Raw genomic sequence first — 21417 nt, 5'->3', positions numbered from 1 at the left:
TGACACATCGACTAGAATGATTTTAAAACGACTTCAGATGAAAATTCAGATTAAAAGTAACAAAATTACCTAACATTAGAAAACTGGACTCCGACAAATAGCAGATCAATGTAATTAGGTTAGAGCATCGTTTTATTATTTATTACTTTACCTAAAACCGCAACACTTAACAACACTTAATTTAACCTTCCTCCTTAAAATTCTGCATTGTACCTATATTACAGACGTTTGGGTACACAAGCTCATAGTTTATAATTCTAAAGGCGCATTCTCACGACTCGTGTACTTGGCAAGTATTTTTTATTGGCCTACAGGGTCTGGCGGGAGTGCAGCGTAGCTCCTATAATAAATAACTTGTCAACTACACGAGCCGTGAGAATGCGCCTTAATATTTATTTTTTAAACGAACAGTATTGTAAGCAATAAATCAATTCTCACTTTGAACGAACGAGTCGCTTTGTGATCCGATTCAATTCCTGCGACTCTTTCTTTACCATTCATTCGTTCAAATTTTATAGATCCGTGCTGGCCGCGATTCAATTGAACGAACCATATTATAAGCAATGAACCAATTCTCATGACTCTTTGAACGAACGATCCGTAGAAATAAACGAGTCGCATTGTAATCCCATTTAATTCTCACGACTCTCGTTTACGACTTCGTTCAAATTTTATGAACGGTTAATTTGAATGAGCCGTATTGTGAGCAATGAATCAATCCCAACGACTCTTTGAACGAACGAGCCGCAGAAACGAACGAGGGGCATCATTGTGATCCGATTCAATTCTTACGACTCATTTTTACGACTCGTACGTTCCAATGTTATGGATCTGTGTGTATATATAACCAGACAATTCGGGACGTATTGCTGGGTGCATTATGTTTATGTGTCATAGCAACGATAATAATATGCAGTTTTGTGTCTGCCGTTTTTCAATAAAAGTTTACTTAACAATATAACACCGTACTGGCCACGATTCTATTGAACGAACCGTATCTAAGAGTTGAATCGAATCTCCCGATTCATTTTTAATACTCGTTCAAATAAACGACTCGTTCAATCTTTGCCCACCTCTAGTAGAGAGTATGACACTGGAAGATTGAGTTATACATGCATATTTTCTAAACCTTATCTATCTAATATGGAATTATTACAGTTGGGGGTTGGAACATTTGGTGTTACAACAGCAAACTAAAACACTAATGCACCACAATACACCAACACTTTACTTTTAAACACTGGAGGCGCGTTTCGCTAACCATGTTAGCATAATTGAGTTCTAATCATCCAACATGGTTGTAACTCACGTCCAGTGTTTAAAAGTAAAATGTTTTGGTGTATTGTGGTGAATTAATGATTAATTTTGCTAATACGGATTTAATAAAACCGCGTATAAATAAGTTACTGATGGTGAAAAGTGCAAAAGCGTATAGGCAAAAGGCACGTAAAAATATGGCTGCCTAAAAACGAAGAACTCCTATAGGTAAATTTATTTATAAATTTCGATCAATTGGAAATTACCATCATAAAAATACGCTACATCTACATGTAGAATTATTTTCAGACGGAATTTCTCAAGGATATTTTTTAAGAAATTCTACAAGGTCGTTGTCTAATCCCCCTCAAATTACGCCAATTTCTATACAAAACATACAAATACTCTTTCTTCTTCTTCGGCAGAAGCATACTATATATTGTGCTATATATTATTATTTCTTCATCGGTGGAATATTTCAAGTAAACAACAACACATAATATAATGCTGGTCTTTCGTTAGTATTTTTGTTGGGAAGGCCTTGAGAACGCCAGTAGCGAGCAGCTGGCAAGGTAAAAGTTGTTACCTTTCTGCTATTATCTGTCTATAGCAATAATATATATTCGTATGACCGTCTTTAGGTTTTGAATACAATTTTAATAAAATGAGGTTGTAATGTTTAAATACGGAAATAATATTAATATAAGCTCCGAATTGGAATTATTAATAAATAGCGTATTCTTTTAAGTAAATAGTGCAAATAAAAATACCTAGGTATCCAAAAATTAACTACTATAGCTTTAGACTGCAATAACTTGTTAATCCTATCTATTAAACTGGATTACGCCATCTAGTCATCGTTTACGTCGTCCTCAACTTTTTGTAGAAAATACATATCTTTATAAACCACACTTTACACTTTATTTACCATTATTTATCGATTTTAACAAGTATGTAGGTAATATTTGTCTCAAACATAAAGATACCAACGTTGATTGAAGAAATAATAAGAAGATGCGCAACCTTATGAGTGATTTCGTGGCACAACATATTATGTCCGAGATATAGCTGGCGCGTTACCGTTATATGTTCGAGACTTAGTTTCGCTCTGCGCCGCTGCGCGCTGATAGCCGTTTACAGCGCAGCGGTTAAAGAATACCGATGTACCGTAGTTCTGCTTTCAGTCGACAGAGTGCCGCAGACAGTGTTGCCAGAATTACGGATTAACCCGTATATTTACGGATTGTGGGTACAGTACGTTAATAATACGGATTTTCTATCATTAAACCATTTAATATAATATTACATGATTAAACAAAGAACGACGTCAGAGTTGGCTTGGAAACGAAGATCGCTGTTATTTCATATATAAAATATAATAATACATGTCAATAGTCGTCATTTCCAAGCGAAGTAAACGACTTTTTTCGATCATACAAAATATTTCGTACCTACCTGTAAAAGAATTTTTATTTTTGTTGTTTATTCTATCTTTAACAAGAATAAATTTTCGATACATAAACGCGGATATTTCCTCCCAAGATATTTTCGTCAAAACGTATTACAGATATTACACATTTCCATACACTGTCGCTTTTAGTTCCACGCCGTCTTTCATATACATATATCTTCGCTAGCTGAATTAGGTTGCCTATCTTCCCAATTCTTTCAATCAACGATACTAATATGTATTGCTGATATCGTTAGCTTATTTGCATTGCAAACATTTAAATATTTGTTAAAAAGTATGGTTTCGATATATCTCCCCAATTTTGCGTGGATTACTACAGTACGTCTGTCCGTTCTGTAGCTACGGGGTATCCGTAGGAGGGGAAACGATATTTTCTCGATGTTTTTCGGAAAAAATTAGACGACGCGTCCCATCAATAAAAATTCGACAAATTTGCAAGTAGCCAATAAAATGAGTGGGTGGAGCGATTTGCGGTGACGTACTCGTCAAGTCGACGTATAAAATATATTGCTGTTTATTTAAATGTTTTTTGTCCGCATTCCTTTCATAGACACAGATCCAGCAGACGTACTATAATTTAGTACTGTTCTAAATAATAAAAACAATTGAATATTGCATGTGTATATTAAACAGTGTGTTAAAAAACTATATTTGTTTATTGACAAATAAATTAGTTATAACAACGGACAGGTTCCCATACATAATATTTATTAATATTCTGATTCAAAGCCACATTTATTTAGAACAATTTAACAATTAACACAAATAACCAATTAAGGTTTTAATGGCCTAAATTGGACTATATTTATTGGCACTCTATTACAACAATATTTAAATAGTTTTTTTTGTTATCAAATAAACTAACCAAATTAACACTGTTCGTGCTAATATTGTTAGTGTGGAAAATTGGTAACTTCTATTAAAAAATCTAAACTGTCAAGATTCCAGAGTATATTGATAAATAATTATAAATTAAACAGGTTTATTTTATTTTTTTATGTCATAAATTAATGGACACTAATGGAATCTGATGAAAATAATATTTACTATACCCTGTGCAGAATAACATAAATAAAACTGTATAGTTAATACACTTATTAACTTATTTCTCATTAAATATTCTCAAAAATTTGATTATTAATATAGCACCATTAATTATTGTCTTTTTGTAGAAAAAAATTAAACTACATTACTTCTATGTTTCTCGGATATGTTTAAGTATGGTAATTCAATACAAAAAGCCTGAAGCAAGGTCAACATTATGAAGTAATTATGTGCTATGTAACCTTTAGAAGAAGTGTTTTTCAGTAACAGTAATCCAAGTAAGAAAAATAATTATATATTACTCATATTATTACACTTATGAATAAATTTTATACGATTGTATGTTAAAAGTTTTTAAATTTAAATCTTTATAGCTGTGCAAAAGTACTAAAACCAATATTTTTTTTAGAAATAAAAATTGCCTTGATTTATTTATAGTTCTTTATAGGTTTTGTTTAGTTTTATAAATGAATAATAGAAAATTAAACGACATATCATAAAAATTACCCTTTTTCAAGTTTTTTGTTAATAATTAACATATTACATCTATTCAAAAAAGAAAGAGTCAATTATTAACTTCTTTGAAATAGATGCACCTATTATGTTTCTTTCTGATCTATTATGAAAGAGAAAATTTCCAGTTTATAATAGGCAGCTGACGCAATAAAAGATTTTCCAAGTAAGACTTAAAGAACTGTAAAGAATTATTTATTTTGTGTTAATAATTATATTTCCTTGTAAGCTTGTATTTTTAAACATTAAAAGAATAATAAAAACATGATAAAAACTTAGAAATATTTCTACATATGTAAAATAATAACTTTGAAACAGTATTAAATACATACTGTATTAAATACAACAATATAGCAAAATTAAAGTTTATAAGACCTGCATCAGACCAATAATGACATACATATAGCATAGAAATCCGAGAGGAAACACTACAAGAAAACAAACAAGACCAAAAGCATGTTAAGAGTCGCTGAAATGAAGAACTTAAGAACAATAATGGGGAAGACTAGAAGAGACAGAATTAGAAATACAAATATCAGACAACAATGTGGAATACAGGACGTAGTGAGATGAGGTAGGCAAAGAAAAAGATAATGGTTCGCACACGTAAAACGCATGGAAGAAAACAGGCTACCACGCATAGCTCTTGAAGGGAAACCAATGGGTAGAGACAGCCAGGAAGACCTCCAAAAGATGGAAAGACAGTTGGTAGTCCATCTCCCAAGAAGTCCTACAGAGGCAAACTTAAAATTAACAGATCGACTAGATCTTAAATAAGTAAAAGAAGAAGAAGAAGACTGTATTCAATAATAATAATAATATTTTTATTCAAGATTATATTCACATAATTATTAGTTATTAGTATTACAATGATATATTAGTAATGACTAGGTAGGTATGGCTCAGAAACCACGAGAGGCCTTAAATTCATACGGGGAAAACCTTAAAAATCGAAAAAATTAGTGCCTTTGGTTAAAAAATTTGTTATAAACTCACCTCTAAATATTTCGAGGGTCTTCATTATTAAACTGGTCCTTCCTGTATTAACCATGTTGGATGATCAACCATGTGACGAGAAAAAAACAACGTGTCAACAAAGTGCCAAATATAGTACCAAAAAACTCTAACTAATTTGGACTCAACAAAAATTCTATCCTAAAAATATACAGTGAGAATACTGAATCGAGAAAAGCCAATATCACATCTGTACCTCTTTCATTGAAATTCGAACAATATAGCAAAATTAAAGTTTATAAGACCTGCATCAGACCAATAATGACATACATATAGCATAGAAATCCGAGAGGAAACACTACAAGAAAACAAACAAGACCAAAAGCATGTTAAGAGTCGCTGAAATGAAGAACTTAAGAACAATAATGGGGAAGACTAGAAGAGACAGAATTAGAAATACAAATATCAGACAACAATGTGGAATACAGGACGTAGTGAGATGAGGTAGGCAAAGAAAAAGATAATGGTTCGCACACGTAAAACGCATGGAAGAAAACAGGCTACCACGCATAGCTCTTGAAGGGAAACCAATGGGTAAGAGACAGCCAGGAAGACCTCCAAAAAGATGGAAAGACAGTTGGTAGTCCATCTCCCAAGAAGTCCTACAGAGGCAAACTTAAAATTAACAGATCGACTAGATCTTAAATAAGTAAAAGAAGAAGAAGAAGACTGTATTCAATAATAATAATAATATTTTTATTCAAGATTATATTCACATAATTATTAGTTATTAGTATTACAATGATATATTAGTAATGACTAGGTAGGTATGGCTCAGAAACCACGAGAGGCCTTAAATTCATACGGGGAAAACCTTAAAAATCGAAAAAATTAGTGCCTTTGGTTAAAAAATTTGTTATAAACTCACCTCTAAATATTTCGAGGGTCTTCATTATTAAACTGGTCCTTCCTGTATTAACCATGTTGGATGATCAACCATGTGACGAGAAAAAAACAACGTGTCAACAAAGTGCCAAATATAGTACCAAAAAACTCTAACTAATTTGGACTCAACAAAAATTCTATCCTAAAAATATACAGTGAGAATACTGAATCGAGAAAAGCCAATATCACATCTGTACCTCTTTCATTGAAATTCGAACAGATGGTACAAATTTTGCAAGGAAGAAGTCAACAACTCCACATTACAGCCCAGACTTGTGATAGCTGGCGACTGGCGACAGATCTCAACAATGAATCGAAGTAAAATGACCAAAAATGCAAGTGGCGGACCAGCAACGCCGCAAACCAAATGTTATAACAACGTTGCCAACTAAAGGAAATTCAAAACTAGACAAGGATTAGATCAGAAAGCGGTTTGCACAAACCTGTGCCACTTTTTTGTCAGATGCAGTCAACAAAATTTTTATAACCCTTTTTGTTTCTGAGCTACAGGGTCTTTTCGAAAATTTTGCAATTTGGGACCGCCCTCGTATCTCCGTTATTATGGATGATATCGAAAAGGTGAAAACTGATTCTTGTAGAACTTTTTACGTAGAATACAGAGGCGTAGTCTGTTTTTCTACGAAAAAAATATTTTTGAAAATATGGACTAAAGTTATGTTTTTTCAAATGGAACACCCTGTATATTATAAATCATATGATCCGCTTTGATATAAGCTTCTCAAATATATATATATATATATATATATATATATCACTCTATATTTATTTTCACTATTTACTGCAATATTTAAAATATATCATTTTCTTATTAGTAGGCCGTGATAAATAACAAAATCAAAATGGTATTTACTAAAATAGACATGCACATATTAAAATTTTATTTGGAATTGATATATTTTACTTTTGAACTGTTACCACTGAACCTCTAAATAGATTTTTCTCTTTTTTATAACGGAATTTATTATAATGGGATAGGTTTGCAAATATCTAAAAGCTTGCATTATTAAAGCATTATTCAGGTGTTCAACATCGTATTAGTTGCCACGATATATTTCATATTTCAAAAATCCCCAAAATCAGAAATCGAGAACAGACAAATCCGGGAATCAGGGATCATATTATGGGTACATTGGTTCCAATTGATTGATTTGAGAAATAACAATTTAACAAAATTCTAATACTTTCGTTGTAAGTTAAGTTGTGAGAGGGAAACCATCTTGCTGAAAGTATATTTAGCTAAAGGAATATTTAAAAGTTCCGATACGATAGCTTCCAAGATTTACAAATAGCGGTAGAGATTTAAGTTTCCCTAATATACAAAGAATTAATTAGTGGCTCTCAAAATAAAACAAGAGACAGATAGCAGTATTACTCTTAATAATTCTTTAGTTTCTTTTATCAATCATGGCCTACTAAAAAATGATCTTTTAATATGTTTTTTTAAATATTGCCTTAAATAATGAAAACAAATATAGAGTGTTTTGTCATTTTTGAGAAGCTTATAACAAGCCAGATCATATAATTTATAAATATACAGGGTTTTCCATTTAATAAAACATAACTTTAGTTCATATCTTTAAAAATATTATTTTCGTAGAATAACACACTACATCACTGTATTCTACGTAAAAAGTTCTACAATAAACAGTTTTCACCGTCTCAATACCTTTAACAATAACAGAGATACAGGGGCTGTTCCAAATTGCAAAATTTTCAAAAAGACCCTGTAGCTCAGAAACGAAGAGAACGATGAAAATTTTGTTTACGGCATCTTCCATTTGACAAAAAAGTGGCTCAGGTATGTGCAAACCGCACCCTTCTATCTTCACGAATAATGGAGATACCGTATGATTTCAACCAAAATGGGACACCCTGTACATCAAAGGTACATTTTTATTTATGTAACTATATACCTGGAGGCAGTCTGCAAAAATCAGAAGTGATGATGCACAAAATGTTGTAGGTGTAGATCATTTGTAGGTATAGTCACAGATTATACAGATTATAAACTTATCGTTAAAAGCATTGTTTTTCGTGGTTCCAATTTTCGGAGTCCGTGCACTAGTTAGGTTACTAGTTTGCGCACCAGCATGCCCACTTATGGCCTCTAAAATTGTGCACAGCGCCTGACCGGCCTTGTGACCGGCCCAATTATTACGCTGTTTAAACGGGAGTTTATTTTTGCGCACAAGAAAATGTACTCGTTTGCTCATCGTCATAAAAAACAATTTTCGTACCACGTATTAGGGACAAGATTTTTATCTGTATACTTATAGGATACCTAATCTGTGGTATAGTCGTAAATGACCATACAAAAACTATAATTTTTATTCATTTTACTTTGTTTTGTTTGTCACACTTATTTTTTAATTTTCTCTTAATATTTTCCTTTACAATAGGTTTTCAAATTTCACAGATCACAAAAAATTTAAGAATTTGTCAACTTTTTACAAAAAATACTAGAATAATATCTTTAAAGATTTGTGATTAAAAATTATTTCGTTTTTATTAGCATTGTACATTTTACACAACCCTTTAAAATATGTTTACGCGCTGCAAAATTTCCTAACAGAAAGTCATAAAAATTCGCAGAGGAAATTGTTGAGTTTTCCGTAAGTATTTCCCCGCATAAAAATAATGGGAACGCTACGTCGGATTGTGTCAGGTTCATGGAACGATTTTATTTGGAGATTCCTCTGGCGCAATATCTAAAATTGGGTACAAGGTCAGGCCAAGTGCGCCGCCACTGAGCTGTTACCTGCAGGTTCACGTGTCGTCTATACGAACAGAAATATGTGTGTCATTGGACAGCGAAACATAGGATGATTAGCTTTTAATCATTTTCCTGCTATGTGAAAAGAAACGATTGAAAGAAAAATATTACTCTAATAAATATACAGTCTAATTATACAGTGGGAGTCTTAAATAAGTGCAAATATTTTTATGGGTAATATAATTCAACACCGGAAACACGACTATGATGATTTTTTTTTGAAAATTTGGAATGTTTTGTCAAAAAATAGGTCATAACGAGTAGTACACATTGATCGTATATTTTCTTCTTTAGTTAAAGTGTCATTCTAGATTTGAATATGATTGAGTATATCTCTCTCTCTCTCTCTCTCTCTCTCTCTTCCATAAGTACTCCATGCTAACTTAATTCTTCTTATGATAGTTGATTTCTGGTAGTACAGATCCCGAGCTGTGTATTAGTTGCCTCAAATATCTATATTTTTATATTAATTCCAGTGTTATATTAGAATGTCTTTTCTGTTTACCAGTTCGTTGTACAGGGTGTCCCACTAAGAATAGCTCTCGGCTGTATCTCGGAAAGTATTAGCCATAGAGCCTACGGAAAAAAATGTTTATAACTAAAGGGACTATGAGAAATTGCTGGAAATTACTTTCAAGTTTGTTAAACGGCCGCTAGAGGGCGCAACTACTATGGAAAATAATATAATAGAATTTTTACAGAATTTTGCCTATAGATAAGGGGTGCTATAAATAATAGCTCCATAATCTTCACTACATTTTGGATTTTTTTTTGTTAGAACCATTTTCCCCTATCTGCTAAAATAAAGTGGTGGGGGAAGGTTAGATCTGTCTTTATTTAAATGTCAATAACTCCGGACTCTGGATGATCAGAATCCAACAAACGAGGGCTCCTTTAAAAGAGCGTTTCTTACTCTATGTTATACCATAAAAACAATAATAATAAGGTTTTGAACGTAGACGCTAGGGGGCGCTTTCTTCAATTTAACAAACAAAGCGCGTTTTTTAAAAAAACGCGTTTTTTTTAACGAGTAGTTAAAGCTTAAAAAGTCAGCGAAAACCGCATCGTGATATCTTCTTTCAAATCGAAGATATTAGCAAAATTATAATAAATACCAAAAAATAAGCCCTTAATTACCTTATTTTTACAACACGGTATCAGTAGCCATCTTGATTATGCCCATTCTAACAAAAAAATAAGATAGAAACAGTTTGTTTTAAAATCTACGAAATACCAGAATACCATAATACCAGATGTATTAATATCTAATAATTAAGATATTAATAACAGTGAAGAAGAAACGATGATTCAGTGAAGTCATGCTAGCTTTGGAAAAAAGTTGCTTTTGACGTAATAGTTTAAACGTCAAATTGTTATTAGATCAACATTTTGATAGTCTTGTAGTCTAAGAGCTAGCAACGTTTTCGAGAAAGTATTTTAAGACGTCTGGCTCTTTGATATATCTTTTACTATGCCCTCTGGAAGAGCATGCGGCCCGTCTGGCTGCCGATACCCGTTGCGTTCACTACTGCGCATCGGAAGAAGATCCTATATTTTTTATTACTTTAGTCCTATAAATTCTAGTATTGAATATAAACCGAACATGTCTCCATAGCGCAGTGCGTAGAGTTTCCGACTACGAACTGATGATTCAGAGTTCGATTCCGGGTCAGGTCAAAGACTTTATTATTTTATTTTCGTTTATATTCTGAATTCTGATAGTAAAGTATTAAATAATTCTGGTAATTAAAAAAAACAAATATTTAATACTTTACTATCAGAATATAAACAAAAATAAAATAAAAAAGTCTTTGCCCTGACCCGGATTCGAACTCTGAATCATCCGTTCGTGGTCGGAAACTCTTCACTGCGATATGGAGACATGTTCGATTTATATTCAATACTAGAATTTAAAGGACTAATAAAAATATGGGATCTTCTTTCAATGCGCAGTAGGGAACGCAACGTTTACCGGCAGCCAGACGGGCCGCATTTTGTTCTAGAGAGCATAGTAAAAGATATATCAAAGAGCCAGACGTCTTAAAATACTTGTTTTTCCGACGTTGCTAGCTCTCGTACTATTAACAGGGTTTTGATTATTATATATAATTTATTATATTTAATTTTTGCTAAATTCATTTTTTGAGACCTACTTCATTGCTAGCTGCATTTAGTTCGTCAATTATTTGAAGTGTTTATTATATTATACTTGCTTTAACAACAAATAAATTAACTAAAAAAACTAAAGAAACTACTCTGTAGATACATATTATGATATTTTTGTTAAATACAAGATTGTCGTATTATTTTAAAGGTAAATATAATATAATCAAGACATTCATATGCTTGGAGTTTCTGTGCAAATCATATCGTAAATTCTTTACAAGGTCTTTTGTTTAAATAGTGAATGTAATGTTAAATCGAGCAAATATAAAAACAAAATTACTTTATTTAAAATGTGTTTTATTATTTAAAATTGCTTTGGAAGTCTAAATCGATAAAATGTACTGTAGTTTTATATTTTTCTGCGTGTAAATCACATACTTGCACATTGTCATTGGTAGATATGCCAATGCGACAATGATTAGAATGGTCACTAACGGAATTAGTACTGGGAGAATTGTCAGATCAGGGGCTTGGAACACCCTCAAAAAGGAAATACCACTCCTGCAACTCCCAGTGGACGATATGCCAAGAGCGTACAACTTTGACAAACATGTCAATGTAGTATTGAGCAATAAGAAGGATTGGAAGAGCGAAACGCTTGCCCAGCAGTTAAAAGACCATACCATAACTTGGTATACTGATGCTTCCAAATCCAATACGGGAACAGGGATCGGAGTGTTTGGGCCGAGAGCTAATTACTCCGAACCAATGGGCCCTAGTATCCTACAGGCAGAAATCTACGCTATCGAGAGATGCGTACAACTTATCTTAGATAGGAACTATCGGACACAAGAAATAGCCATCTTATCTGATAGTCAAGCAGCGTTAAAGGCGATCAACTCAGTATCAATCGATTCGAAATTGGTCAAAGAATGCTTAGAGAAGCTGAATAAATTAGGCAAAGAAAACAAAGTCCTCCTACACTGGGTGCCTGCTCACCAAGGGATAGAAGGCAATGAAAAGCAAATAATCTAGCTAGGAAAGGAGCGAACACTCCACTAACTGGACCAGAACCGTTCTGCTTTCCAAGTGGTAACCAACTCAAGGCGGAACTCAAGAACTTGGAAGATTCCATCCGCAACCTGGAATGGAAATCTTGCAATGGTCTAAGACACTCGAAGAAGTTTCTGAGGGCTTATGATCAAGAAAAATCACAGATCTTCCTGGGTCTGAGTAAGAACAATCTTCGGATTGTCACGGGGTTTTAACAGGACACTTTCTCCTCAATGAACACCTCAGTAGATTGAAACTAAGAAGAAACGGCGAATGCAGATTCTGTGGGGAAGATGGTGAAACACCAGTACACCTCATCACTGAGTGCGCCGAGACGACAACCATTCGTGCCATGAATTTTGGTACAACTGATATTGGAGATGGAGAACTACCCTCTATAAAACCGTCCCAGATACTGGCTTTTGTCAAAGCCCTGGGACTCTATGATGAGTTATGATTCAAGAAAGGGGGACACAATGGATCTGTAAAGTCGAAGATTAACCCCCCTCCCACTCATTCTAAATTCTAAAATTCTAAAAATCACATACTTCGACCTATTTAAATCTTCTTTCCTCTGTGTTATTAACGTTACATTAAACTAAATCATTTGTTTGTTATTTTAGAAAGTATACCTGTACCTAATACATGATTAGTGGAATTTACAACAAATATGAAAACATATCCTTTCACAAGTTAGTATTTTGGATTATAAAATAGTATACGAGTATTAAAGAAAATATATGTTTGTTAACACTGGTTTTCTGTTTTTATGAAGGTCTTGAAACTATATCACTGTGTGTCAATTAAATTGTAAATCAACAAAGGATGTGTGTACACTTCGCTACATACATGATGGATCAAAACTAATCAATGTATATTGTTAGTCCTATGTATTTATCCGTTAACAACCTACAAAATATTTACCTGGTAATCATAGCAAAGTATGTATTACAAAATATTAGTTTTAGTCTGGCATTTTAAATTCTACAGATTATTTACGTATTATTCCATTACTATCAAACAAAAAGTTGAGGAAGTTAAAATACGTTTTAAAAGAAGAAACTGACTCTCCTACAGTTTACGTTTAATTTCATCCAATTAAAATTTTAATTATCCTATTAAAAGTAACGAAGAGAAATATATATTATAGAAAGGTTTTCTTGCTCGCCGTTAATTATATTTATTAATATACTGAGCAAACATTCAGCGGCAGATAATATTTGCGTAGCACGATACTTCACCATAAACTTCTAACTACACTAATTCAGTGTACCAGGTGATATATCAACGAAAACGCTGTAGAAACTATTCGATTACTTTTTATCTAACAAATTTAAAACTTATTATGCAATTCGTGAAAAGTAATATTTTTTTAATGATTTTATTCTCCAAACCTAACATCCCAAATAATTTGAATTTTTTCTCAACCTAAGAGGTAAATTTTTTTCTTTAAAAATATTAATCTCTGGACATTTTCTGATGTTAGTGAAGTTCTTGTAAGTTTTACAATATGCCCTGCTTTTTTTAGTTTTGGAAATCTGGTTTCCTGTTTCCAATAATCTAATGGGTCAGTTACAAGTTCGGTTTTCAATAATCCAATGGGTCAGTCGTGTTGGTTCATGTAAATATAGTTAAATTTCTGTGAATTTCTTCTTATTAACAATTTTAACCTAACCTCAAAATGTCTAAAATCAGCCGCGCCGCTGTGTCAAACCAAACCAAACCACTAACGCCGTTTAAATAACGACAGAGAGAGACCGGCCAACAATTTTTATTTATTACAACGATTTGACACAAGAAAAAAGTATCTAACAGATACTATGGTATCTGAAGTACTAGGTATCGGCGAATATCGGAAAATAGTCAATATCGGCCGATACCCGATACTGAGTATCGGTATCGGTACAGCCCTAGTACTGGTTTCACAGAGGCATGCTTAGTAGAAGGATTATTCTGTAGTATATGGCCAATATGGCTGTATTCGTTCGGAATGCCCTTTTCTTCCTGATGTCATCGTTTTTACGTAATTTTATCTGACAAGTATTGCTACTACAACTTAACCAATATTTCACCATGTTAATTACCGTCATTAGGATTCATCCTGATTGAATATAGTCATTAATTTTAAACAACTGCTTCTGTGTTTTTTCTCTGTATCTTATCTGGCGCACAATACTTTTAGTTTAGTATATTTAATTAGTCTTTCTCTAGTGAAATATGAACGAACCTACCACCCAGCCTCTCTGAACAATACGAGTAGCCAGCAGTAGCGCAGGGGTAACAATTAGTAACAATTTAGTTTTTTTTATTTACAATAAGTCCTTAAGAGTCCATTTCACTAGTCCAGAAAAGTAGCAAAACAAGCGTTCGGCATTTAAAGTTTTAATTAAAACTTACTTGGTATTTTTACACAAATGAAGAAGGAAATTAAAAATAAAGGATTATACTATATCAGTATTGTAGCACATTTTTAGACAACTTCTTTATTTCTAAGATTTTGATGGTCAAAGATCAACAAAATATTCCTATGTTTGGATTATGTTTGGACTAAATTTTCTCGAAAATACAGACATAATTTAAAATTCCGTTACAATACGAAAATAGATTGAAGTTTTGTGATTACAGTGATATATAATTTATATGGTTTTGTAACAAATTGTTCGCTATTTTATGGCAAATGCTCCGCAAACCTTAAGCATGCCTTAACTAAAGCATATGTGTTTGGAATTTTGGGTGTGGCTTAACACGACAGGATCAGGCTAAGCCTTATACAGATTTCTGAAATATAATATATATTTCCTTCGGCCACACACCCGCTTTACACGACCACTGAGAGCGACCCGAACAGAACAGCGTATAAAGTACACGCACAGCGAACGCGCCGCACGCGCCGCATTATTCGCTATTTTGTTTCTTTTTGCCCCTACTACACCCGTATTTGCCAATCGAATTTCTCATCAGTCGCTACCAGAGTCCTATCTGCGGTGACAAGCGTGTTTTTTTATATTTCTCGACAATGAATGACAACAAACAAGAATAAATAATTATTATAAGCCCCTTGCTAATAGAAGAAGAAATCACGAGAAAAAATCGAAAGTTATAGGTTCAAAATATTTGCAAAAATCCACATTATTTCCATATTTAATTGAGAATGAATTAAAAATTTTTCAATATAAGCCATGAAAAATTTGCGAACTTTCTTAGCATATTGAATTTCTAATCTCCTCTTAGGCTACCTACGTAGAGTGGAAGGAATTGCGTGTGACGTCAGCAGCACTAGCCGCATTTACCGAAAATCATTCTGGCCCAACAATGCTGGCCGCCGATGCGATTCGTGCGGCTCTGGTTAGTGTGCGCACCTTCATTGAAAGTAACACAAACAATATTTTTCTTATGTCGATGCGGCGCGTGCGGCTCTGGTCAGTGTGCGCGTACCTTTAGACTCTTAATATATAAATAAATCTGCTACACCCTCGTGAGAAGAAAGAGTACGAATTAAAGATTTTAATTTTTAATCGATTGTTAGTCAGATCGCTTCCTGAGAAAGAGGACAACATGTTTCAAATTTATTTAATAAAACATTATCAGATGGTTATTTGCACAACCATGCCATTAGTGATCTTCCGGTATACGAGTTTTCGTTCGGAAGTTTAGACGGTCTCACCTAATTTATATTCTGACCTGGCCGCCTTCAGATACATATTTCTATAAAATAAACGAGGCGATGCTCCGGTGCGGTTTAATCAGTGGAATAAATAAATAATTTGAGTTTATCCGTGACACGGGGCCAGCAAAAATAAACCAAAACTGCAGTGATGTACAAGGCGTCTAGTTAGCAGGCTATATTTCTGTCACTTCGAGTGGAAACCGGAAGGTTTTTTTAACCGTATCTTATTTATTAACATAAATTAAATAAAAAATTAAAAGAGGTGGTCTTTTTATACAATACTGTCGGTGAATGCACTAAGAACACGGACCTTTATATGAACCATGAACCATAAGGCTCCGCGCGCACTGCATCGGATCGGACCGACCAGCAAAAACGACTGCGACCATCGTACATATAGACGGCGCCGGCGTCCACTAAAACATTTCGGCCTGTAGGGGCCAGATTCCTACCTCTACCTATCTACGATAGTCGAGTCACCGCCTTCGCCGTTTCTCGCCGGACTGTTACCGATTCAGTGCGCGTACACCTTAAGAAAACTAAATTCATGATCTCCAAAAAATCCTGGGTATTTGCATACAAATTTGCCTAAAGAACAAAAAAATGCTTAACGTTTCGGAAAGTTTATCTCTTTCCGTCGTCGGAAGCAAAAAAATACAAAGAATAAAGAAAAAAAAATAAAATATTTAAATTCAACTATTCGAGAACACTTTAGTTTTTTGAAACAGATACGTCTACAAAAACCGTTGACGTTTTGTTAAAATTACATTATATATCAAGTTAAACTTCAAAATTAACAATTAGCCTACCTGATATAATTGCCAATAGGTAAAACCAAAATAGCCCCCAAACTTTCTCTATGATTATTTTGATTTTTTACATTATGTTATGTTTATTTATGTTATGTTCTTTAAAATCAAAAGCGATTGCCATACATTGCATCTACAGATGCATGAGCAATACATTTATTTTTATTAGATTGTATTAAAAAGCCTCTTTTATTTTTCTTTTGGAGGCTATGGCTTCTTTCATTATAATTTTGGCGTTATTAAAATTTATTTTGTGCCCTGTGTCCCATGAATGCTGACAAATCTTAGATTTGTGAAAATCTCCCTTTCTTAAATAATCTTTATGTTTTTTAATTCGAACATTTAAGGGTCTAGATGTTTCACCAATGTAAAATTTATCGCATTCGCATAGTATTTTTTATATTACATTTTTTGTTGTTCTGTATTCATTGGTTTAGTAGGTATGTGATAAAACGGATCTAGTGTATTTTGTGTTTTGAAAGATGTTCGTGTGTTATATTGGTTTCCTTCCTCGTTATTTTTTCCCAAACCCCTCGTATGTATGGCATTTTAAGTTGTATATTATGTGTATTGTTATCATTGTGTCTATGATTTGGGGATTGTACTTCGTTTAATGTGGAAAATAAATAAATAAATAAATAAAAAATAAAAAAATAAATAATGATAAATTCATGATAGTTACTCGCAAGCCACAAGAATTTTAAAACGCAAGCCTACCAGTGGCGGATACAGAGGGGGGACCCATGGGGCCAAGGCCCCCCTAAAATCTATAAATTGGGTTAAATATTAGGCTTTTGGGTTAAAAATTGCGCTCTAAAAAGTATATTCTACATTACTTTTTATTTGCCCCCCCCCCTAAAATAAATTCCTGTATCCGCCCCTGAACCCTACCATATGACAATCAAGCAATTGAACGTAACTTTAAATATATAAGTAACTTTAAATATTTAGGAACGCGGCTCTGTGAAAACTGGAAATCCGGCCTAGAAATCAGATGTGGATTCTCCTAATTGCTCTAGTTTCGGTAATTAATTGTTATGCTCGATTGGTTTTAACACGCTTGGCTAGTTTTTGTTACGCCTACTCCCTACCAACTGAACGGGTATATAAACGCTCAATTTATAGATACTAGTTTAGTATTAATCATCTGCTGATGATGCTAACATGGTTAGCGAAACACGCGTCCAGTGCAAAAGTAAAAGTGTTTTTGTGTATTGTGGTGAATTAGTGTTTTATTTTGCTGTTGTAACAGGAAAGGTTCCATCCTCCAACTGTAATAATATTGATGAGCAACAGGTCAGAACTTGCTATGTTATATAACGCCAAATTCAAAGGCAATAAATAAAAAATCGATGATAATATGATGCGGACATCATTTATGACACTATACAGGGTGTTTCAAGAAACATGTGCCATCTCTCGCGGGGAGATTCCTCACGTAAAAATAAGATTTATTTTTCATATCAACATAGGTCCGATTCTGCTTTGTTTCTAGCTACGGGGTATTAAAGTCTTCATAATTTTTCGATTTATTATAATTTTCTTCCACGTACTTTTAGTGATTTGAATGAAATTTTGAGGGTAAAAGTTACTGAAGTGCTACCTACATATTTTAATGCTAAAAAAGTGTCGATAAATTCAGCAGGGACGTGCATATGGGTTATCAGTGGAATATTTAAAAAAAAACATGTGCGCCACTGACTTTTTTCTTTTGATATCAAAATTGTGTAGGAGGTGTAATGCCAATTAAAAGTTATCTCTTGATATTTTGTCGAATTCGGCCTTCTTGATAATACCTTGCGTTTACCAATTTTATTATCACAATTAATAAAATTAAAATAAAGATGAAATTAATAAAGTAATTATTTTACCTAATTTATTACTAAATATTATTACTATTAGTCCTACATACAGCAATTTCAAATAATAAAATTATGGTATTTAAGATAATTACAAAAAAAAACTATTTTTAAAAAGCTTTAACATCCTGTAAATCTAAAACTACGCATTTCCATACCCATGTTTGTAGGATTTTTTTTTTCATATTTTTTGATGAAGAATCAATGAGTACTTATTTAAAACTTTCTCAAGTTAATGATAATACAGTTTTTTATAGGTTGCTATTCGACTTGGATCAAGGCAAATTAATAAAATTGCGTTTATCTCATCAAGGGGGCCGAAATCGACAAAATATCAAGAGATGTGGCGCGAAATATTCAAGTGATAAGCCATATGCACGTCCCTGGTGAATATAGAGTCACTTTTTTAGCCTTAAAATATGTCGCATTTATAGTAACTTTTACCCTCAAAATTTCATTCGAAACGCTCAAAGCACTTGGAATAAAAATATAATAAATCGAATAAATATGTGTGATAAACTCACCGAACACTTTAACACCCTGTAGCTAGGAAACAAAGCAGAATCGGACCTATGTTGATATGAAAAATAAATCTTATTTTTACGTGAGAAATCTCCCCACGAGAGATGGCACATGTTTTTTGAAACACGCTGTATATTGTGTATATTCATAAATTTTAACATTTTCTTTTTACTGGTCGTCATTTCTCGAACTTAATCTACGGTCATGGTCTATTCCGTTTTTTAAGAAGGAAAATTTACATAACATAACAATATTCTAAAACAAAACCATTTTCGACAAATACAATATTCATACTCGTATATTTTATGTTGATAATGTTATTTACTAAACGATATATTTATTACTGCAGCTACATAATATAATCTCCAGTCAATAATGCACATTACACTTGAATGTTATGTTTAGTATAATGTATATGCGTGAAATTAACATGAATTTCCATACCAAATGCAATCGGTGTTGACTTTTAATCTCGAATAAAAACAATAAAAACAGAGTAATATGAATTTTAACGATAATAATTGTCATGGCATTTTGAAGTTGCGAAAACAAAAGTTTCAACTAACAATATATTTAATTTTCAGTCCTTTGAAAATTAAAGAGTTTTTCGCTTTTTGATTTACTTTGGTTTGTTATTTTTGTATGCAACAGGTTTTATTTAAAAACATACAATTATACAGGGTGTTTCAAAACAAATGCGAAAAACTTCAGGGGGTGATTCCTTGTTCAAAATAAAGGGTAGTTTGCTTTATAAACGTTGGGTCAAAAGTCAACCATTAGGGAGATATCGCGGTACAAAGATAGCGGAAAAATAATGTTTTTATTTTTTATCTTGAAAACGAAAAGAGATAGACTAATGAAATTTTACGGAAGCATTACTGTTATGAAAACACACTTTCTGGTAATTTTTTCACTTTTTTAAAATGAGTGGAAGGGATTGAAATAAACTACCCCTATCATTCTTGTTAACGAAATTTAAAGAAAAATCTTATTCTATTATATTAATCATTAAATATATTTACGACGTTTTTTACGTGAAAAAGGTCTCTTGGTAAAAACCGCTACGAGTAATGGTTTTCGAGATATTTGGAAAAGAAATTATCAGTACCTGTCATCATTGACATAAATTAAACATGTTGACTAAATAGTTATTAGACTCAAATCATAAATTTGAAATGTTTTTGTACCAAATGTTCAACAGAAACTGTTTTATCATCATTTTTTGCAGAAAAATTTATGATTAATTTAAAAAAATAAAAATTTCCCAAATTTATTATTTCAGTGAAATAACTACTCAACGTGTTTATTTTTCGTCAATAATGAGTATTTACTGTTTCCATTCTCAATATCTTAAGAACGGTTGCTCGTAGCGATTTTTACTAAGAAATATTTTTTACGTAAAAAATCACAAGGATGTATATTTTTTCGCTCGGTGGTTTTATACAGGTACGGACAAAAAGTTATTACGTTTCAAAACAGTTAAAACACATGTAGGTGGCGCCCTCTACTAGTAGGAGTCACACTGACATCAAAATCAAATTTATCATGTCCAAAAACTCCCAGACACCAATTTTCATCCAAATATTGACGTTATTTCAGAAATTATTTAGAAAAAATCGAAATTAAAATAAAATTTCTACACCCTGTATATCTGAAACTAAGCATTTTAGGATGCATTTATATGAACTTTTTTACTTATTTTTATCTGCAGAATATACAGTCTGACAAACGGATCTGAAACAACGGGGCAACGGTGAGGGGCTGTAATTTTCTAAAATCATGACCGATTTCATTCATAAAATATCCACGAGCGTGCGGTGTTTCATAAAAATATATCAGGAATTTTTATAATATTTTCCAGTAAAGTTTATAATATTATTTTAGTTTAAATGTACCTACATTTTGTTTAGTCATTTGCTAAATATAGTAATATTTGTTAAAACGCGTGTACTAATTACAATAAACACAAATCAAGTTAAAGATATAAAACACAATACAATAACATCGCCACTGGATTTTTCAATAGTAGTGACTGTTTCTACTATAGCTAGAGAGGGGCATAAAGTTGGGGGTAATGGCGGCAAGACGTGCGGGAATCTCGACCAATCAGACTGGTTGAAACCGGGATGCCATGATGAATTTTGTCAGCGTTGCCAGCTTACCCTAAGCGGACATTATCTTAAGGAAATACTTGACCTTTTATAATAGGCAGAATGAACGAAAACTGTTAATTAGATAAATATACATTATTACAATAAGAACTACGTCAACATATTAGCATATATAATTATGTATGCTGAAATGAACTAAAATTTATTCAATTTATAGGTAATATCGAGCAACTTTGCTTTTCTATAATTAAACGTGACAACATCGACTTTTTTGCCCGAATTCCTTCCGCTGTTTTAGATTCGTTTGTCAGA

At 32.7% G+C, this 21417-nt stretch overlaps 2 long non-coding RNA genes across 2 annotated transcripts; both read right to left on the bottom strand.

Annotated features, from left to right (window-relative positions):
- Window positions 1-5176: 5176 nt before the first annotated feature.
- On the bottom strand, window positions 5177-5517 carry LOC115874495. Its single transcript, XR_004048852.1, has 3 exons — window positions 5496-5517; window positions 5282-5440; window positions 5177-5227 (listed from the first exon to the last, which is right to left on the bottom strand). It is a non-coding gene; the product is annotated as an uncharacterized LOC115874495 (long non-coding RNA).
- A 545-nt stretch (window positions 5518-6062) lies between these two features.
- LOC115874457 lies at window positions 6063-6457 on the bottom strand. Its single transcript, XR_004048851.1, has 3 exons — window positions 6382-6457; window positions 6168-6326; window positions 6063-6113 (listed from the first exon to the last, which is right to left on the bottom strand). It is a non-coding gene; the product is annotated as an uncharacterized LOC115874457 (long non-coding RNA).
- Between the last annotated feature and the right edge of the window lie 14960 nt (window positions 6458-21417).

This window comes from Sitophilus oryzae, unplaced genomic scaffold, assembly GCF_002938485.1.
Source record: "Sitophilus oryzae breed Bouriz unplaced genomic scaffold, Soryzae_2.0 scaffold_1297_pilon_pilon, whole genome shotgun sequence".
Lineage (NCBI taxonomy): Eukaryota > Metazoa > Arthropoda > Insecta > Coleoptera > Curculionidae > Sitophilus > Sitophilus oryzae.
The sequence above is the reverse complement of the archived record's forward strand: the minus strand, read 5'-3'. Positions and strand labels throughout refer to the sequence as shown.